At 40.8% G+C, this 13,527-nt stretch overlaps 1 pseudogene; it reads left to right on the top strand.

Moving 5' to 3' along the window:
- Positions 1–12,650: 12,650 nt before the first annotated feature.
- LOC112819745 (high mobility group protein B1 pseudogene) lies at positions 12,651–13,323 on the top strand (annotated as a pseudogene).
- The last annotated feature ends 204 nt before the right edge of the window (positions 13,324–13,527 follow it).

Here is a 13,527-nt window from a genome sequence, read left to right as displayed (position 1 = left end):
CACATTTTTCCACAAATAATTTCCTTAAAAAGTGAAATTTTTAAATTATTATTTTTTTGAAGATTTATTTATTTATTTGAGAGAGAGAGCACAAGAGAGTGAGGGTGGTAGCGGGGGCAGGGGGTTGGGCAGAGGGAGAGAAAGAATCTTAAGCAGACTCCATGCTGGGCTGAGATCATGACCTGGCCAAAATCAAGAGCCAGATGCTTAACCAACTATGCCACCCAGGCACCCCCTTTTTAAATTATTTTTTAAAGGAAGGGGCACAGCTCTGATTCAGAGGGGTGTTCGCTTATCAAAACAGGCTTTTTCCTGTATTTTCCTCATTACCATTTCATACATTTCCTTTCAGACCAAATTTATTGCCATCAATTGCAGTTGCCTACAGCTTTCCACTGCTTTTGTTCCTGGAGGGTTAATTTGTAGCACTTGGGTTTCTTGGCACTCTTTCCTTCTTTTCCTCAAATACCCAAGCCCTCTACCCCTTAATTTTGCTAGTTAATTCTGTGCCCAGTCACTATCTATAACTGGACATAATCCCAGATTCAGACAGCTGGTCTCTTTCTGAGATCTGTGATCCCATTTGGTTTTACCACATACGACCCTAGACCACAAACACATGAAGGGCAGGTGTATGAACTAAGAAGTTTAATAAGCATAAAGCGTATGTGCAGAAATGTGGACTCTATTTTGTAAAGTTTGCACACCACGCTTTAAGAAAGAAGGGATTTACAGTACAGCTTGGCATTTTTTAGGCAAGGTTTCAGCTTCCCCTCAAGCAGGTAGGCTCCTAGCAACCTGTGAGCAGACCTTGATGGGTCCTATTATTTCTTTCACCTGGAGCAACCGCCCTGAAACTCTCCACCAGCCTAAGGCCTACACATTGCTCAAAGAACAGTTCAAATGCTGCCTTTTTCCTGAGGGATGTACACAGGTGTAGCTAAAAATAAAAAGGGGGAATACAAACCCTAAAGACAAACATAAATAATAATCATAGGTACCATTGCTACAAAGTACCAGACTTACTGCTCATATCAACCTTATAAGCATGGATTGATTACACCTAACTACTATGTTATAGATACTGTGACCACCAAGGTAAATATAGTCTCTGCCCTTAGAGAATTTTCAGTCTAATAGAATCAAATACAGATTTCCCCCGCTATCTGGAAAGCAAAGTATTCCTATAAAATCTTTCACTAAGCCAAAATGGTTGTAAAGCAAAGAAGCAATTACCATTAATTTATAAGGAAATTTTTTTAGTATTTCCAGACCCAAAAAAATAACTCTCTCAGGCTTTTCTGATACCTTCGAGCACATCTTGCTACCAGATGCACACAATACATCCAGATAAAACACAGGTCACAGGCACAGGTCAAAGCCATGGCAGCTTGAGGCCGAGACACAGAGTGCAGTTCCTGGGGCGGGAGAGGGGCAGGGCAACTCTCGCTGCTCGCGATGTGCTGCCTCTAGGACAGCTCGGCTCTGTTGCAAAGTAACGCTGAATAACGCATTCACCTTTTGTGGTAAAATCAAAAATTCTTTTGAGATTTCAGTTAGAAACAGGCACCAATGTAGGTCTTTCGTCAAAGTGAAACGGCATAATGGGAATTTTGAAACGCAGGAGGTAACTTATGTACAAAAATAGTTCGTGGCGCCTGGGTGGCTCAGTCGTTAAGCGTCTGCCTTCGGCTCAGGTCATGATCTCGGGGTCCTGGTATGGAGCCCTGCATCGGGCTCCCTGCTCCGCGGGGAGCCTGCTTCTCCCTCTCCCACTCCCCCTGCTTGTGTTCCTGCTCTCGCTATTTCTCTCTCTGTTGAAAAATAAATAAAATCTTTAAAAATAAATAAATAAACAAAAATAGTTCAACATAAGGATTTGAGTAGAGGGAGAAAGGGAAAGTTTGCCTGGAGAACCAGAGTTTATTACCGGATGGGCTTAGAGGAAGGCTTCTGTAAAGAGGCCCATTTTACAGATAAGGAAACTGAGGTTTACAGAGGTTCAATGTCAGGATCACAAACTAGTATTTGGTGGATCCAGAAACCAGACAAGAGAAACCAGACAAGACAGGTCTCTCTCAGCCTAACTTCCACCACCACCACCCCCCCGCCCCTTCCATCATGGGAAATGGACATTTTCATTTGTGCATTTCCAACACCAAGTGTATTCATTTCCTAGAGCTACTGTAACAAATTTCCACAAATTTGGTGGCCTATAACAATAGAAATGTATTCTCTCATAGTTCTGGAGACCAGATATCTGAAATTGAGTTGTCAGCAGGGCTGGGCCCTTCTGGAGACTGAGAGGAGGGTCTGTTCCATGTCTCTCTCCCGGCTTGTGGTAGGTGCTAACAATCCCTGTTCTCCTGTGTTTGTAGATCCAGCCTTCCATTCTCTGCTTCCACCTTCTCTTGGCCTTCTCCTCCGTGTTTCTCCTTTGTGTCTATGTGTCTTAAATTCCCCCTCTCCTTTCTCTTAAAAAGAAACAGTCATTCATATCAGATAAAGGGTTACTATCCAAAATCTATAAAGAATTTATCAAACTCAACACCCAAAGAACAAATGATCCAATCAAGAAATGGGCAGAAGATATGAACAGACATTTCTGCAAAGAAGACATCCAAATGGCCAACAGACACATGAAAAAGTGCTCAACATCACTTAGCATCAGGGAAATCCAAATCAAAAACCTCAATGAGACACCACCTCACGCCAGTCAGAATGGCTAAAATTAACAAGACAGGAAATGACAGATGTTGGTGGGGATGCGGAGAAAGGGGAACCCTCCTACACTGTTGGTGGGAATGCAAGCTGGTGCAGCCACTGTGGAAAATAGTATGGAGGTTCCCCAGAAAGTTGAAAATAGAGCCACTCTACGACCCAGCAATTGCACTACTGGGTATTTACCCCAAAGATACAAATGTAGGGATCTGAAGGGGTACGTGTACCCCAATGTTTATAACAGCAATGTCCACAATAGCCAAACTATGGAATGAGCCTAGATGTCCATCAATAGATTAATGGATAAAGAAGATGTGGTGTATGTATGTGTATATATATATATGAATATATATATATATATATATATATATATCTTCAATGGAATATTATGCAGCCATCAAAAAATGACATCTTGCCATTTGCAATGACATGGATGGAACTAGAGGGTATTATGCTAAGCGAAATAAGTCAATCAGAGAAAGACAAGTATCATATCATCTCACTGATATGTGGAATTTGAGAAACAAGGCAGAGGATCACAGGGCAAGGGAGGGAAAAATGAAACAAGATGAAACCAGGAGGGAGACAAACCATAAGAGACTCTTAATCTCAGGAAAGAAACTGAGAGTTCCTGGAGTGGAGGAGGGTGGAAGGGATGGGGTGGCTGAGCGATGGACACTGGGGAGGGTATGTGCTATGGTGAGCGCTGTGAATTGTGTAAGACTGATGAATCACAGACCTGTACCCCTGAAACAAATAATATATGTTAATAAAAAATTTTTTAAAAAAGAAACAGTCACTGATTTAGGGTCTACTCTAAATTCAGGAGTATCTCAAGAACCTTCACATAATTACATCTGCAAAGACTCTATTTCCAAATAAGGTCACATTCACAGGTGCCTGGGTTAGGATGTGGACTTAACCTTTGGGTGGACACTAGTCAACCCAGTACAAAAGGCAGATTGTTTTTCAAGCCTGTTCCAACTTTTACCTCTTAGCTAAAGGCCTCAGATTCACCCAGGGATTTGTGGAGAAGTCCTGAGCATGAGCACAGCTTTGGGCATGCAGGCCTTCTTCCAGAGCACCAGGGACAAGGGGGAGCTTACCAAGCTGTGCTATGGCTATCTCATTCCCTTCGTCTCCCTGTTACATTTCTTGCCAGTCTCTTGGTTCCTTGCTTATCCCACCTAGGAGCACCACTTAAGCTAGCTGCATCATGAGCCTTCCTTGTTTATTTGTTGACTATTTCTGACAATAATTGAGAGCATGGGGTTTTGCACTCCCATCTCCAAATCAAATCAGGCCCCTCCGGCAGCTAAGCTCCCCTTGTTCATGGCTCACCACCCTGGCCAAATTATCACATGATAGAACTACAGACGACAGAACAGGAGCAGCCCAGACTCCATCGCTTATACTGGAGGCTCAGCAGTTCTCATTAAATAAACACTTATCAATTTGTTGTATGCCATTAGTCAATTTCCGGGTTTCTAACAAGGTTGTTTTGGGTAGTATTATCCAGGTTTACTACTGTTATGGGGGAAGAGGACTTGCTATGCCTGTCGCTGTACCATTGCAAAAGCCTCACTCCCCAGTCTCTAATATTCACTTTAAAGGAGCCATTGCCACATTGCAACTGTACTCTCATTAGTGGAAGGAAAGAGAAGTCTCCAGAAATGCGCACTCTGCACAGTTAGGATGGGACTGGATGGAGCAGGAATTGACAACAATTTCATTTCTCTTTTCCTTCAAGCATGTTTATTGTCTACACATCTCAATATCTCAATAGTAAAAGAAAAGGGTAGAATCGCCTAAGCCTATATTTTACAGAATAAAAGGAAGAGTTCAAAATCTACATAGAATAATCCATCCATCAAGTTGCAAATTGCTACAGCAATTGCAGATCACTCTGTATGCACAGAGAAAAGTATTTGCCTGTTATTATTATCCATGGACCATATTGATTCACTTTAAATATTTATGAAGTTGTTTTTTTTTTTACTTTATAAATCTATAAACCTGTTATTATGAAGTTTCCGTAGCTTTTCTTTCTCTGACTAGGAAGCCAAGTCATTGAAAACCACTCCTATTTATAATACAGTCCAGCTCCAAGGTGATAAATGTAATCAGTTATTATTGACTTCAGGGCTATTAAGGTACAAAGGAAGTCCATTTTCTCATCTATTCTTTCACCTGCACATATCCATAAACACAACCACAAGATATTCCCTCTTCAGATGCTACAAGTTGGTAGCCTATGGATGAATAGGTTTTATTTAGCTCTTATTATAACTTTTTAAATATGGAGCTAATAATTAAAAATGTACATATTTCATATAAAAATATGAGTACCTGCCTTTCCTTTTTTTTTTTTGAGAAAAGATCTGGTGATATCAGACCTAAAATGTCCACCCTTTCTATTATTTTTTTAAAGATTTTATTTATTTATTTGCTAGAGAGAGAGAGCACACACATGCACAAGCAGGGGGAGTGGCAGGTAGAGGGAGAGGGAGAAGCAGACTCCCCACTGAGCAGGAAGCCCGATGTGGGGCTCGATCCCAGGACCCTGGGATCATGACCTGAGCCGAAGGCGGACGCTTAACCAACTGAGCCATCCAGGCATCCCTGTCTGCCCTTTTTAAACAAGGCAAGCAACCTTCCATATGGAATCCCCACCTGTCCCCGTAGTCTCCCTAACACTAAGAACCAACATCAGCTACCACTAATCATTTCACTTGCATTATTTTCCTTTCTATGGCAGAGAAATATTTCCTCTAAAAATGTCTATTTTAAATGGGAAGAAAAAATAGAAACTAAGAGGGGATGTTTGATCATCCTTTGCCCAATCCTACTCACTTAATAATGCTCCCTGTCTGGCCCTGTCTAGACATTTGAGTTTGTGATCACCACTTTTTATTACTAGATGAGAACCAAATAATCTCTTGAAATAAAAATAATTCAAGATTGTGGGGTTCTTGCTTGTCCGGATGGCCTATGCCAGAAGGGAATCAAGAAGCTGTCCAAAGGTAAATCGATTATATAGTCTAATAGTCACATGCCCAGATTCTAGAGCAAGATACTTAAGCTCAAATCCTGACTTTGCCATTATGTATTTTGTGGTCTTGGGCAAATTATTTAAGTCTCTGAGATTCAGCTGTCCTTTTGGTACAATGAAGATAATAATAGCATCTACCTTGTAGGGTCATTTGAGGGTAAAATTAAGTGCTAAGAATGGTGCCTGGTAAGTAGTAAACATTATATACATTATAGAACCAAACTAAAATGGAGTCCCTTATGTCAAGGACAGAACAAAGATGTTCAACGCAGGGGAATAAAAGAAACCTATTCCATTAGATACTTATAGCTCTTCTCAGAAATCATCAGAGGACACCAGCCAATCCTCAAACACCAAATCTGTTCATGCCACCTCTGAACTTCCTTACCCTCCTGACTCAGCTACCCCGATCCAAATAAGCAAGAAGACCACTAGGCAACCAGTTAGCTGACAAAGTCAAATAACTTCCATGTTTATCCTATGAAAATCCCATAGTCTGTGAGCAGCTCAGAACTCATTGCTCCCGTAGCCTTGAGTTTCCAAGCTTGAAGGTCAAAAGCTTTGCAATAAACTCATTGTTCTGCTTTGTTTTATTCAGTAAGCAGAGTTTGGTTTTTGACAATGTGTTCGCTATTATTATTATAAGAAAGGAACTGCCCCATAAACATTCCCACCTTGTCCAGTGTCAGTGTAATTGGCAATCATACTCTGTAAAATAATCAACCCCCAGAATACATATAAACTCTTTGATGAAATTATGTCTACACAATTAAAATTAAATAGCAAAGCAATTATTGAAGAAATTGAACTAATGTAGACAGTTAATTTGCCTTGATAATTCAGGTCCTAATTTTTTTTAACCTTATAAAGCAGGTAGTAGAGCTCAGGTCCCGAAATGTCTAAATATCTACATACATCAACTCTCCAAATTCCTCACTTTGCCTACACAGTCCTAATTTAAAAATAAACAAATAACTTGTTAAAAACAGTAACAATTACTTATTTTATTTATTTACTTGACAGAGAGAGAGAGAGCACAGGCAGGGGCAGTGGCAGGCAGAGGGAGAGGGAGAAGCGGGTTCTCTGCTGGGCAAGGAGCTTGATGCAGGGCTCAATCCCAGGACCCTGGGATCATGACCTGAGCTGAAAGCAGATGCTTAACCAACTGAGCCATCCAGGCACCCCTAAAAACAATAACAATTATGAAGTCCCCCTCATGGCTCTACAAATATTGATGTCCCATCTAACTAGAAGTCCTTTGAGCTCACGTTTCTACCTCTGACTTTTTCCCTTCCGAAAGGAAGTGCTTACAACAAACTTCCTTCTCATTGCCCCAAAACCTCTACTTGGATGGTCAGGGGCTTATGGATGGCGGGGTGGGGGTGTGATATGGGGCACGGAAAGGAAAGAAAATAAATCATGTACTTAATATAAAGGAATGCACAAAGCACCGATTGTAATTTTAAAAAGAAGAGAACCTAAGCAACTATTATATTGTCACATATGCATTCCATAAATGCCCTAAGGGGAAATACATGGACATGAATATCATTGAAAAAAGTATAATGAGTCTTAATGATCTCTCCTGGAAGCAACCTATATGCTGAAACATTGCCCAGCAGGACAGAGAGATCCTTGCACTTCAGCCCTAACCCACACATGAAGAACCCTTCCTAGGCCATTCTGGTTCCCAAAGGCTCTACTTTCAACTCCAGGGCAATTTATAAGATCTACAGGAGACTCCCAGAGCAAAGCAAGACACTATATTGACTGATTTGACCAATCAAGTCAAAATAGCCACATCAAAATGTAAAAGTATTTTTTTTAATTATCTACTAATGTAACCTACAAATATTCCTCATCTTTACTCCAGTCCTGGGGCTCAGGGATTAAGGGTAAGCTTCAGGAATGAGACATCTCCTATAACTTTTATGAATTTTTTTTCTCCTGAAAGTTTAATGGTTCTTAGAAAATTACCAACTTGGATGTTCTAGATGCTTCCATGGAAATAGAGAGGGTGCTACAACAGGCAGTTGTGAGTTTTAAATGTGGCCACTAAAGAAGACATTAATAAAACAATTAACATTAAGTTCCTGCCATATAACAAGTATTCTAAAAAGTCCAGGGGTCAAATCAGAACCAACTTTTGCTACCCTACTCTGTCCAACAAACCCTCCCTTCTTCCAAACTCACCTTGCCCACATTAAATTCACCTTTTCATAAAACTAAATTAAGCCCTGCTGGATTAAATAATTTAGGACAACTGGAAAAGAAACAAAATATATTTTTCTGCTTTTAAAGTATTCACTTAGAAAATAAAATATACCCACAAAACTACAAAACACACATATGCATGAGCAGTGCAAAAAAGGGTCCCATGTATATTTAGACCAATGCAAGCTTTGGACCAAGCAAGACCGAGGGAAATAAAGGGGAGAGCAAAAGGTCAAAGACTGGAATCTAATCCTGAACGCTGACACCCTGCCAGGGTAACCCTGCACAGAACACTGCTCCTCTCTTAGACCAGTAAGTGAAGTGACTAGATTAGATTTAAAAAATAGTTTGTTTTGGCTCTGACAAGAACTTAATACAAAGAATACCAAAGATTTTCAAAAGGCTTGTTGCTATATTCCACAATGGCTGTTTAAAATTATTAAGCAAATCCTGAGATTTTTCAGTTCAGTGGTGTTTATTATAACAGACTTTGTCCAGGGTATCCCAAACCGAACCTTTAAATATACACAGTATCTAGAGTAAAGAACCAACTAGTACAAGGTTGAATTAAACATGGAAACTTCTAGGGATTTAACCTGAGAAAGAGAGAAGATGGTATGTTTACAACTACAAACCTCCTCTAGAAAAATACACAAACACACATTTTGCATACAATTTTAGAAGATTCACAAACCCTTAGAAAGATTAAATTTTGAGAAAAACTAGAATTTGAAGACAGGAAGTAAGGGGGTGGGGGTTACCTAATGGAAGCTTCCTAGCCAGTGGGGGGAGAAGGGTATCCATGTGGTATTTTGCTTAAAATCTAAAGGCATCGTATTTGACAGCCACTTTATGATATAATAAACCTTAATACAGCTAGTCTCCAGCTGAAATTCAGATCTCTTGAAACTAGAAGACAAATCCAGTGTTTTAGTCATAATTAAGCTTTTGAAAACATTAACAGAATATTTTCATTCATTCTTTCTGAAAAGGAAACGCTGCTCGTTTTCATTCAAAGACCAGCTTCCTTTTCATTCTTAAAACACAGACACACACACACACACACACACACCCCTGAAATAAGGCATGATGAGATGCCCTCTTCTGTTTCTAAACAGTTAATGCAAGGGTTTTTTGAATCCCAGCAATTTGGAGGATTTCACATTAAACTGTGAACACGGTAGGATTTTAAAATCCTAAAGCACTTCTATTGACCTCCAGCGACCGGCATATTTCCTTATGCAGCAGAAGTTCCTCTTTGCCAATTAAAAAGTCCTCATTCCTCTCTGTGTGTAATAGCACACCCTGTTCCTGGCTGAAAAGAAAATAAAATTAACCTTAGGCGGGCGGCTGTGCGCCTGATTTCCCTGGGTGAGTGAATGAGCTCACCAAATGTATAAATAATGTGCCCAAGTCTCCTTGCTGCTCAGGCTTTTTTTTTTTTTTTTTTTTTTTAATTCATTGCCCAGGAGCCTGGAGCACAATTCCAAGCTGCTAATATGTTAATACTTTCACCAGGGCTTGATTCCAGTTGCTGAAAAACCAGTAAGATAACAGTCAACCCAGAAGGATGGCCCAAACTTCCTGTTCTTTGTTGGCAGGCTTTGGGTGTGCAGCTTGCAAAGTTTGACAAATTATGCAAAGAAACAAACGTAAAAGGACAGTTCCAAGATCTAAATTGAGGTGCTGGAGCTCAGTTGTTTTAGTGGAACTGCCGCTGGGCTGCAGCCAGTTACATCTGGGCAGGAAGGAAATGCAAATTAAAAGGAAAAATTAGGCCATTTTAGAGCAAAGCTATTTTTCAGCAAAATCTCAGTGCTGACACTAACGAATAAAGAAGGTATTATTTAGTGTTAAATTGGATTGATTGATTTTTTCCCCGGTCATTCTATACTGCTTCTTTGCCTCTTCCCTGGAGTCACTGAGGTGTTTTGATAAGGGCTCATTATTTCTGCAGACTACCAGTTCTCATCTTTGTTACTTCATACAACCTCTTTTTTTAAAGCTGTATTTATTTTAGAGATGGGCAGGGGAAAGGGAGAGGGAGAGAGAGAGAATCCCAAGCAGACTCTGCTGAGTGTGGAGCCCGATGCCGGGGCTCGATCTCACAACCCTGAGATCATGACCTGAGCCAAAAGCAAGAGTCAAAGCTTACCAGACTGAGCCACCCAGGCACCCCCATACAAACTCTTTTCATCTCACTTGACTACAGAAAGTGATTTTGTCCTCATGTAAGACCTGTACATTTGACTGAAGTCAAAGCTAATTGCTTTTTTTGTCTTTTCATCATCTTCAAAACTGAACAAACAACTCTGATCTAGAAGATTAAACTTTGGAATCGAAGCGGAATTTTAGACACCTCTCTAGTATTTACCATCCCCAAGAACTTGAGATCCCTCCACTGTAAGAGTCAGAAATACCTGTTTTGGTTAGATCATCAGGTGGCTGTTAGGATACAATGAGATACATATGGAAATGCACTTTGATACTATTCTTCACACTTATTATTTATTGACTCATTTAATCCTCACAACTTTATAAAGATAGTTTTATCCCTATTTTACAGATAAGAAAACTGAGGCAGAGAGATTCAAGTCACTTGCCAGGTCTCCCAGCTACTATGTGGAACCGCTGAGATTCAGACCCAGTTAGTGTGGGTACAAAGCTCACACCACCACCTTTACACACACTGCCTTCCAGTATGGATGGCAAGTACTGTTATGCATTCATCTATTCATCACCTCCGTATTGACCATCTACCATATGCCTCACATTCTCTGGTTACAATATTGCTTTTCATTTCACCCTCTTTATTCTTCACCCTCCAGGAAATAAAGAAAACAGGGCATAGGAAGAAGAAAGAAGACTCAAAACCCATCGTTGAGACCCTTTTGGAAAATAATCATACAGAATCTTAAGATGCTGTTGTTCAGTTGAGAAGACCTCTCTGTGGCATAGACTCACCTACCATTGATAGGAAGAGTTGGGGGTGAGCAAGGCAATGGTGCATAGCCCAGTGTCCCCTCCACAGGCAGATGTGGAGGGGGAAGACTGCAAAAGCACAAAGTAAGTCTGGACCAGGGTGTTCAGCTCACTGAACAGCAGAATCACATCATGGCAAACCTCAAAGCCCCAGCCACCCGAGCCTCAGCATCCTTCACTAGGTCACCACAGGGTCCAGGGGGACAACGTCCATGAACACGCTTGCTGGACTGTGAGGGGCTCTACAATGTTAGAGGTAAAGACCAGCTGACTAACAGCAAGTGACCCCCAGCTTCAACAAAGACTCCAGAATTGGCAGCTCTATACAGGAGACATAGATATGATATTTAATTTTTTAAATGGGGGGGTGGGGGGGTGAAAATCTCAGAATTTGTTTATAATTATTTAGAAAAAAGTAACCATTACAAAAAAGGTAATTAACACTTTTAACACTAATAAGGCTTTCTCTTCCAAAGCAGTCTTCTCCAAGAACTTCAAATAAGTTTAACCCTCATTAGTTAATCACCTCCTCCCATAGTAAGTGGTCATTGTGATTAGTTACCTACTTTTAAGAAAGGGAAAATTTAAACAAAACAAGAATAAATGGAACCGAAATATAATAACAAATTTATATTTTATTTTCATGCCCAGTTCCTCGCACAGAACTCCAAAAACCCTAGTAATTTCCTGAGTGATAGGGGTGAGAGAAGTGTCTTGTTATTCAAAATAAGCCCCTTCCAACCCTACCTGAGTTTGTGCTAAAGTGCTGGCTGCTGGATAGCTTTGGATGAGTTAGTTGCCAGAGGAGCCAATCATGTGATTAGAAGGTTGGAATTTTCAGTACCCCATTCCTGACCTTTAAGGAGGGGAGAAGGGCTAGAAATTCAGTAATCATCAATGGCCAATGATTTAATCATTTGTGCCTACATAATGGAAAACCTTCATAAAAAACCTAAGATAGTAGGATTCCAAGACCTTCCAGGTTGGTGAATGTATTCATGTGCCAGGAAAGTGGCACACCCCAAACTCCACTGGGACAGAAGCTCCTGCACTCAGGACTTGTCTGGATCTCACCTTATGTACCTCTTCATCAAGCTGTATATTTATATCTTTTATAATAAACTGGTCATGGTAAGTAAAGTGTTTTCCTGAGGACTGTGAGCCCTTACAACAAATTACTAAACCTGGGGAGGGGGTCATGGGAACCCCTGGTTTGTAGTCAAGTCAGATCAAAGTGTGGGTTACCTGGGGACCCACTACTTGTAATTGGCATGTTAAGTTGGGGGCAGGCTTATGGGACTATGAGTTCTCTTAACTCTGAGTAGTTAGTACCAGAGTTGAATTAAAGTATAGGACATCCAGTTGGTGTTGACAGAGAACTGGAGAATTGTTTGGTGTCGAAAACCCACACATGTGGTGTCAGAACTGTTGACAATAGAAGGGATATTTAGGCATTTCTACACAAAGCCAGGGAAAAGAGTCCTCTATCAGGAAGCATGCACGTTCTCTTTACTTGGAAGTACCAATTCCTTTTTGAAATGCTGTTTACATAGGGACTCGGCCTTCTCCTATAATTTGCCCTTGTGATAAATAGTAATAGTATTATTACAGCCATTGCAGTACATTGAGCTCCACAGAGACAGCACTGGGGCAAGTGAGAGCCAGACGGGCACTGGGCGACTCTGCCTCACTGAGGAAAATAATTAAACATGGGCAAAGGCGATCCTAAGAAGCCGAGAGGCAAAATGTTATCATATGCATTCTTTGTGCAAACTTGCCGAGAGGAGCACAAGAAGAAGCACCCACATGCTTCAGTCAACTTCTCAGAGTTTTCTGAGAAGTGCTCAGAAAGGTGAAAGACCATATCTGCTAAAGAGAAAGGAAAATTTGAAGACATGGCAAAGGCGGACAAGGCCCGTTATGAAAGAGAAATGAAAACTTATATCCCCCCTAAAGGGGAAACAAAAAAGAAGTTCAAGGATCCCAATGCACTCAAGAGGCCTCCTTCAGCCTTCTTCTTGTTTTGTTCTGAGTATCACCCAGAAATCAAAGGAGAACATCCCGGCCGATCCACTGGTGATGTTGCAAAGAAACTGGGAGAGATGTGGAATAACACTGCTGCAGATGACAAGCAGCCTTATGAAAAGAAGGCTGCTAAGCTGAAGGAAAAATATGAAAAGGATATTGCTGCATATCAAGCGAAAGGGAAGCCTGATGCGGCAAAAAAGGGAGTTGTCAAGGCTGAAAAGCATAAGAAAAAGAAGGAAGAGGAGGAAGATGAAGAGGAGGAGGAGGAGGATGAAGAAGATGATGATGATAGTAAGAGAAATACTGAACATCTGAGTCCTGGATGATAGTAATAAACTAACAATTGCCGAGGTTTTATAAATAAATAAATAAAAATAATAATAGTGTTAACATGGGAAGTGTAACATCCCTCTCTCCTCATACCCTTCTCCCCATCTTCTAGGACACCTAGCAAGATGAGGATCATGGAGCCTATTGCTGTCAATCAGTTCTCAGCACGCACCACATCACGCGCACACACACAAGGTGTA

Source organism: Callorhinus ursinus, unplaced genomic scaffold (assembly GCF_003265705.2).
Source record: "Callorhinus ursinus isolate GAN/ISIS: 27379988/994484 unplaced genomic scaffold, GSC_fseal_2.0 scaffold1, whole genome shotgun sequence".
NCBI classification, from domain to species: Eukaryota; Metazoa; Chordata; class Mammalia; order Carnivora; family Otariidae; genus Callorhinus; species Callorhinus ursinus.
Note: the sequence above shows the minus strand (reverse complement) of the source record. Positions and strands in the feature narration are given on the sequence as shown.